We start from the raw sequence: 7825 nt of genomic DNA on the forward strand, positions 1-7825 counted from the left end.
GATACTTCAAAGATGCCAGGGACCAGAGGGAGGGCAGGTCTACATCTAAGGGTGAGAACTGGGGGGGGTGTCACGGACAGCCCCATAGAGGAAGTCATGAGTAGGCGTTCCCTGGGAGGCGGGGAGCACGAGGAAAGGAAGGAGGGGGAGTGTTACATTCCAGACAGAGGAGGAGAGACAAGCCCATCGCAGAGGCCCGAAAGCCAGAAGCATCTCCAGGGCACTGGGATGGCTCACCTGGTGAAAGTGCACTGGGTGGGAGGTTGGGGGTGGTGGTGGTGGAGGGGGGGGTGGGGGGTGAAACAGAAAACGGAGAAGGGAACAGGGTCGGATCAGGAAGGACCTTGTGGGTCTTGTCCAGTGGGGGGCACTAGGATGCTTGAAAATCAACAACTGTTTCCGATTTCCCCAAATACAAAAAATTGATATCATGGGAAGCGGGGTTGGGGGGAAGAAACAGAAATCGCAGTTTGATGTGCAGCTTATTCATTGTACCCCCTAAAGAGGAAATTGCTGTGGTGACAGAAGGTACCTACAATTGTGGTATAGAGAAGTCGAATCACTACGTTGTACTTCTGAAACCAAGGTCACATTGTGTGTCAGCTATACTCAAAATTTTAAAATTATCACAAAAAAGAATATCGGGGCGCCTGGGTGGCTCAGTCGGTTGAGTGTCTGATTTCGGCTCAGGTTCTCCCGGTTCGTAAGTTCGAGCCCCGCGTCGGGCTCTGCGCCGACAGATGGGAGCCTGGAGCCTGCTTCGGATTCTGCGTCTCCCTCTCCCTCTCTCCCTTCCCCTGCTCACACTCTGTCTCTCTGTCTCAAAAATAAATAAGCATTTTTTTTAAATTAAAAAAAAAGAATATTGCTTGATGTTAAAAAAATACCAGATGTTCTGGATGTTTCCCAACCTCCCATGTCTCATCCTTGTAAGAACCGTTTTCTTTGTAATACACGTGTGTGTGTGTGTGTGTGTGTGTGTGTAATTCTTCATCAGCATCCCTGGAAGCATAACACCTGTTCTCCGATCGTTCCACTGCTCGGGGGGTATTCCCACCCTACCCTCATTACTGCTCTAAAGCAAATACGCAACGATAAGCCGACAGAGTCAATTTGTTTTCTTCCCGGATGAAATGAGTTTTCATCACGTCGGAAGTTCGGGGTCAGCCACTTCCTCTGACAACCACACGCTCGGCCACCCATCTGGGGGCCGCGTCACCCAGAACCTCATACCTGATGGTGGGTTTTTCTCTTTTTTTTTACGCTTAGAGTCCCCCACGAGAGGAAGGAGGAGGACCTGCCTGCACACCAGCCCTTGCCTGATGGGCAGACGCGGCCGAGGGGGGAAGGTGTCCAGATCGCTAAGGACACAGCCGATGACGAGGCTACCAGGGAAGGCCCGCCTCTCAGCAAAACAGAACCGCGGAAAGACGCCAAGGGTAAGGCCGGCCCGGGGCTACCGACCCGGTCCCCGTGCATTTTGCAGACACCCTTCGGGTTTATACGGTGGGGTCCTGGAGCCGGGGCCTCTCACGCAAGGGTAGGGCTGCTGGGGTAGGAAACAGAGAGTCCGCAGAGCTGCTGTCACGAATAGGACCGAACTTCTGGCTCGAAGGCTCTAATTGGCACACTTAGGTGTTGTCTGGGGCCGAAGGGGTTGCAGCGATTGGAATGAAAGGCCGTGTGTGCCTATCAGCTGGGTGGCCGCATCCCGTGTTGTGGGTCCCAGGGTCAACCTCATCTTCTCTGCGACAGGATCCGCTATGCTACTTGGGAGGAAACACAGAGCACAGCGTCCCCGGGGGACGGCCAAGGATGGCCTTTGCTCTGGCCAAGGGACCGCAACCCTTTTCCCATTCGACCATCGCCTTTACTTCTGCCGAGTTGGGCTGCTTCTAAGCCCAGCAAAGCACAGTCCTGAGCCCCGGACGCTGGCCACTGCGGTCGTATGAGGAACGAATCACCTAGTGTCAGTGGTAGGCGTCTTCAGAGCAGAAGGCAGTGGCCACGGTGCTGATCCACGCACGGAACAGCAGCTACGCCAGTAGGAAGCATGCCTCCTTTGTTTTCTCCTTTGGCAAATTCTCTGTCTTCCCCCTCTCTCTGTCCCTTCTCCCCTGCCTCACCTACCTATTACCCAAGGAGTGATTTGTCCTTGCCTGTGGCTCTCCAGCTCTAATTTACCAACCTTGAGTCAAATAGAGCAGCCCGCACTGTCTGCGCCCAGGGAGCTGGGGAAGGCACAGGGGTGGGTCATCTCTCCTTCCACGACTCTCTGTCGAGCTAAAGAAGTCAAACCTCTTGCAAATGCATCTACGTGGCATTTCTGCTAAGCGTGCCTCACTGACAGGGGACGGAAAAGCAAGGGGGTGTTTTTAAGGTGAAAAGTTATCTTTAAGCCTCATCATCATCTAAGTGGAAGATGCGACCTTTTCTGATCATTAACACGGAGCTATCACTCACTCCGCGAGCTCAACAGAGTGACAAATTACAGTTGCCAGAAGGGGATACATAAATTCTCCTAATTACCTCCAGAGACCTATCCACGCGGAATCAGAAAAGGTTGTAGTTATGCAGACATGGCTCTTTTTTTTTTTTTTTTTTTTTTGAAAATCATAGTTTCGCTTCCCTAAAAGTCTTCTTGGTTTTAGTCCCATTCGGGGCCAACGAAAAGCTGTGACGGCTGAGCCAGATAAGAGAGAGCTTGGAAAGGAAATTTTTACTTTTTCTTTCTTTCTTTCTTTCTTTTTTTTTTTCCTTTTTTTTTTTTTTTTTTTTGCAAAGGTTGGTCTTACTCCCCAGGACTGAAACTAGCAATTAAGGAGAATTGTAGGGTAAGGAAAGAGAAGAGATATAGCAAAAGCAGGAGAGAGAGAGGAGACCCTTTATTTTGGGATAAAGGCCTCAGCCTGGAAGCCAAACAAATTGAAAATCTTCATTGCAGGCCCAGCTGAGAATAAATTGTCAAGTTCAAAGGCGTGTGGGAGAAGCCCCTGGCCTCCTCCCATCTCTGAGCTCAGATGCTTGCTGAGGGCATGCACAGAAGCCCAGGGCTTTTCCAGACACCTCCACGTTCCCGAACACTCCCCACCTTCCCAATTTCTGTTCCTTTCCGGGTCTGTTGAGGGCTCAGAGCCCCCTTTGCTTTTGGACTTTAGTGTCTCACACAGCAGCCATTTATCCCAAGTCAGCTAAGTGACAAGAACTTTAGGGAGTGTACGGGAGACAAAAATGGATTCGTTCTTTCGCTCCCCGAATCTTTGTTGAGCTCCCGCTCTGAGGCGGGCTCTGTTCCAGGGCTGAAAATACCGCGGTGAATAAAACCGATAGAGATAATCAAAGACACTAATGCAGCGAGTGCATTAAGGGGCCTCGTTCTGCGCTCCAGCTCGTCTCCAAGCCTCACAGAGCAGCGTTGGCAGAGGGCGAATCGAGCCGCGCTCCCACCCACTTACGGTCCAGTCTGGGCCAAATCGGTTCCCTCGGGAGAATGCCAGTGCTTTTTGGCTCCCTAAGAAAGGAGTGCTTCTGGAAGCTTCGGAAACATTTATCCTGGGAGCCTGAGGTTCGGAATCCACAGGCTGCACCCACGTGAGCCCTTCTGTTTCTGATTTTCTTCCCACTTGAAAGTAATCGGGCTGGGGGTTTGTACCCACTTCTGACCCCAAAAGGCTCCGGAAATTACAAAGCAAGTTTTCCAACAGATCCTTTCACCAGCGTCAGACAGTCCTGCACAGCCGCCAATTTGCTCTCACTACATCGCGCAAGCCTGACGCCTTAAGAAGTAAAAGGGGCCTGGGGCGCCTGGGTGGCGCAGTCGGTTAAGCGTCCGACTTCAGCCAGGTCACGATCTCGCGGTCCGTGAGTTCGAGCCCCGCGTCAGGCTCTGGGCTGATGGCTCAGAGCCTGGAGCCTGTTTCCGATTCTGTGTCTCCCTCTCTCTCTGCCCCTCCCCCGTTCATGCTCTGTCTCTCTCTGTCCCAAAAATAAATAAACGTTGGAAAAAAAAATTTAAAAAAAAAAAAAAAAAAAAGAAGTAAAAGGGGCCTGAACCGAATGGCCCCGCTTGCTTGAGGAGTGCCCAGCTGGGACTGAGAGGCCACCTTCCGCTGCTTCAGGCAGTAGTCCTAAAGCCACAGGAGGCCTGCCAGGCGAGGGATCCTGGCAGGAAACACCCATAGGTGTGGGCTATAAAGATCAACAGTGGAGTGTGTGTGTGTGTGTGTGTGTGTGTGCACACGCATGGGCGAGGCAGAGGGGGAGGGGGGAGGGACAAAGAGAGAGAGGGAGATTCATAAATGTTTAAGAAACGGGCGAAATGGGCTCCCTTGGAAATGTGTGGTTTGCACAGCAATTTTTGGAATCTCAGGGCAGAGAGTAGCTGGGGTGACTGAATCCCAAGAATCTGCAGCCACTCCCCAGTCGGAATGCCATGTGTTGTATGAAATCCGAACCACAGCCCTAGCCCACGACCCGCCTCTGCTCAGGGGAGGTGGGGCAGATCTGGGGAGATTTGGTGCTCCCAGCACCCAAGAAGCACCAAGGTGGAGAGGCCTTCCAGGTTGTAGTCTGACTGCTAAGAGCCTGACACATAATAGACACTAAGGAACTCCTTCTTAATTCGTCAGTGACGTCACTGAGCAGAGGAGCCAGCGCGTGAATGCGGGGACCCCGGCCCAGCAGCCCCGCAAGGAACAGTTCGGTCCGAAATGCCAGCAGCGACGTGACCGTCGTTGGCAGCTGTGACTGTCAGCGTTGTAAGCAAATCCAAATCCAGAACTGCCTTCTGGAAGCTTCCATCGCTCGTCCCAAGTCCAACCGTTGGAGCCAGGGTGGGGTGGAGGGGAGATGGGTTTGATCACTCTTCGGCCGGGCAGTCTTTTAGAGAGGTGAAGATTACTGCCGTGTTCTGCCATTGGGTTCTTTTTTTTTTTTTTAATTTTTTTTTTTAACGTTTATTTATTTTTGAGACAGAGAGAGACAGAGCATGAACGGGGGAGGGTCAGACAGAGAGGGAGACACAGAATCGGAAACAGGCTCCGGGCTCTGAGCTGTCAGCACAGAGCCCGACGCGGGGCTCGAACTCACGGACCGTGAGATCGTGACCTGGGCTGAAGTCGGACGCTTAACCGACTGCGCCACCCAGGTGCCCCTGCCGTTGGGTTCTTCAGTCAAAGTACTCCCACCTCCTTCGGCCACGCCCCAAACGACAGAGTTTTAGGGTTTTAATTCTTGCACCATCGTCATCATTCTGTGAATGAGCTGCAGTCTGGGTGCTCCTGTCCTAGACCCTGTCCCTGTTGATGCAGGCAACAGCCTCACTGGCATATTCAGTGGCTTTGGCCCTTCTATCTCACCCCAAACCTGAACGTACTTTTTAGACCCCAAACAGATGCTCCGTGAAGGGTTACTCAAAGACAAAGAGCAACTTCTTCTTGGGTCCTCTGTGCCTTGGACCAAATTAAACACGTCAGGTCCCATGAGTGATTCGTTATTGTGGTTGAATTCTATTTCAACCACCCTATTCCCCATCCCACACCATTATCCATTGTGCATTCTTCCCATGACTCAGTAATGAAGGAAGGAGGCATCCCAGAGTCCCCCCTCCCTCACCGATTACAACTCCAGAAAAGGATTCTTGAATTATAATAAAAATGTTGAATTATTCCTTGCATGTGTTGACACTGGACAGCTGGCCAAGTGTTTTTCAAATGCTTGGGGAGTTTGCTTTATTTTTTAGATTTTTATGTCAAACAGAATTGCACTTGCCCTGAAGGGGTAAAAAGAAAAAATTCCACCAACAGAGAGAGGAGTGTGTTTCCCCCATATGACAAGATGTCCTGAGGAAGGCAGTGCGGGACCGTAGGGAACTCCATGATGACATCAGAGACCCAAGCCTTTTATAATCTACGTCTCCTTATCCTCATGTTCACAACATGGCTGCTCGCCTCTGTGCATCACATTCACAAGCCAGGCGGAAAGAGGACATGTTAGTGAAGAGAAGAGAGAAAGATACATTCTGGCTGACTGGACCAACGCAGCAACTTTCCAAGACACCCCTTCTCCACCAACAGACTTTTACACACGCACACACACACACACACACACACACTGGAAAAGCTGGATTAAAATGTGCATTACTACTGGAAGCAAAGACTAGCTTTTCTTTAAAGAAGGGAAACTCTAATAATCATGATGGTCTAAACTCAGAAAAGCAGGTCTGCACCCTCTCAACGGGAGCAAAACAGATGGGCATCACCATGTGACCACGGCCATGTCTTTTGTTTTTTTCTTGAGGTCTCTTTGATGTCCGGTAAACTGGCTTTTGTGCTCCCGGTCCTGATTAACAGAGTTTTCATCATCCCTTCTCCTGCCCATGACTTACAAATGTGTCTACTTGTGGGCATGGCTTGGAGTGCAAGTCTGAAAAGACACGCTTTCCGTGCCTGTGGCCCTGATCCCTACCATGTGCAAAGACCCTATGTGGCATAGGCAAGTCCCTATCACTTCTGACTGCACTTTGTTTCACAAAGCAGCAGGCCTCGGTGTCCGCCTAGGTTTTGTCCCATTTACAGTTCGCAGAAAATCAGTGAGCTCCTGCAGATGAACCTTATTTCGCAAGCTGATGGCAATGTCACGGGTAAACAGCCAGGGGTCAGAAATGGCGGGGTTCCCCTGGAGGCTCCACCGTTCCTAACGTGTGACCTTGGCCAAGTCCTATGACTTCTCTGCACCATTATTCCTTCACTGGTGTATAAGTTTTCTGGTGCCGTGTAACAAATTACCACAAGTTTAGCGGCTTAAAACAATGCCCGGCTTAGCTGGGTCCTCTGCGTGGGGTCTTATCGGGGGCCCGTCGCCTAAGCCCATTTGCTTGCAGCTTTAGAAATCAGGCTGGCTTGCTTCTGTACGGTCAGCGTGACTTGAGTCTCAAGTCCCCTGAACTTCTTTTAAAGGGCTTACCTGATTATGCCAGGCCCACCCAAGAGAAATTCCTTTTTCATTCATATCTACTCCACTGATTGGGGACCTAATTCCATCTGCAAAGATCCCTCCATCTTGGCCACAGTGGGACGTAACGATGAACTGTATCTCTTCATATTCACAGGTCCTGCGCATACGCTAGGGGAGGGGACTCTACAGGGCATACATAATAGGCGGCAGAATCTCGGACCATCTTAGAAGTCTGCCTACCACACCCTGTAAAATGAAGCCACGAATATGACCTATCTTATATGGTTGCTTTGAAGATGTAATGAGATGGCGAATGTAACAGGAAGCATCCTATGAGCCGCAGCTGCTATAATTACTCTAGCATTTCTGAGTATCTATTACACGTAGCATTTCTGAGTGTCTATTACACGGCAGGCCGCACGTTAGGAGCTGTGGATTCAGAAAACAGTAACGTAGACCTTGGTCCAAAAAAAAAAAAAAAAAGAAAAAAACCAATCATGGCGTTTCTCTAATATTCCCCTCACCCCCCAACCCCGTTCAAAAGCTGGCAAACAGCAAAAAAGCTTTCAAATCCAACTAAATGACTTTTGGATACAGAGACTCAGGGGTTTTGCTCACTTATTGAAGCCACTGTCAAAGATAAAAAGTGCTGACTTCAATAGAATACCATAATCCATAAGGATTATTATTTCTACCCTTAAGAACTCCCCCCCCCCCACTGGTTTGGTCCCTCAGTAGTTCTCAGCCTGGAATGCACACGACTGACTCCCCTAGATGGCTTTTTCTGGGGTCCCACCTGCCAAAACGCAGATGCATTTGGCCTGGGATGCACCCTTGCTTTGGAATTTTTTAAAGCCCCCCAGGACACCCC

At 50.4% G+C, this 7825-nt stretch overlaps 1 long non-coding RNA gene across 2 annotated transcripts; it reads left to right on the forward strand.

The window, feature by feature from the left end:
• Positions 1-4992, forward strand: LOC124513485 (uncharacterized). 2 transcript variants are annotated; one of them, XR_006962412.1, is made up of 3 exons: positions 1-51; positions 1270-1439; positions 4629-4992. It is a non-coding gene; the product is annotated as an uncharacterized LOC124513485 (long non-coding RNA). The 2 variants fall into 2 exon arrangements; XR_006962411.1 differs by lacking the exon at positions 1-51 and adding an exon at positions 113-240.
• Positions 4993-7825: the final 2833 nt, after the last annotated feature.

This window comes from Lynx rufus, unplaced genomic scaffold (assembly GCF_022079265.1).
Source record: "Lynx rufus isolate CCGP_SWC_20201006 ecotype Redwood Valley unplaced genomic scaffold, mLynRuf1.p SCAF_18, whole genome shotgun sequence".
Taxonomy (NCBI): Eukaryota; Metazoa; Chordata; class Mammalia; order Carnivora; family Felidae; genus Lynx; species Lynx rufus.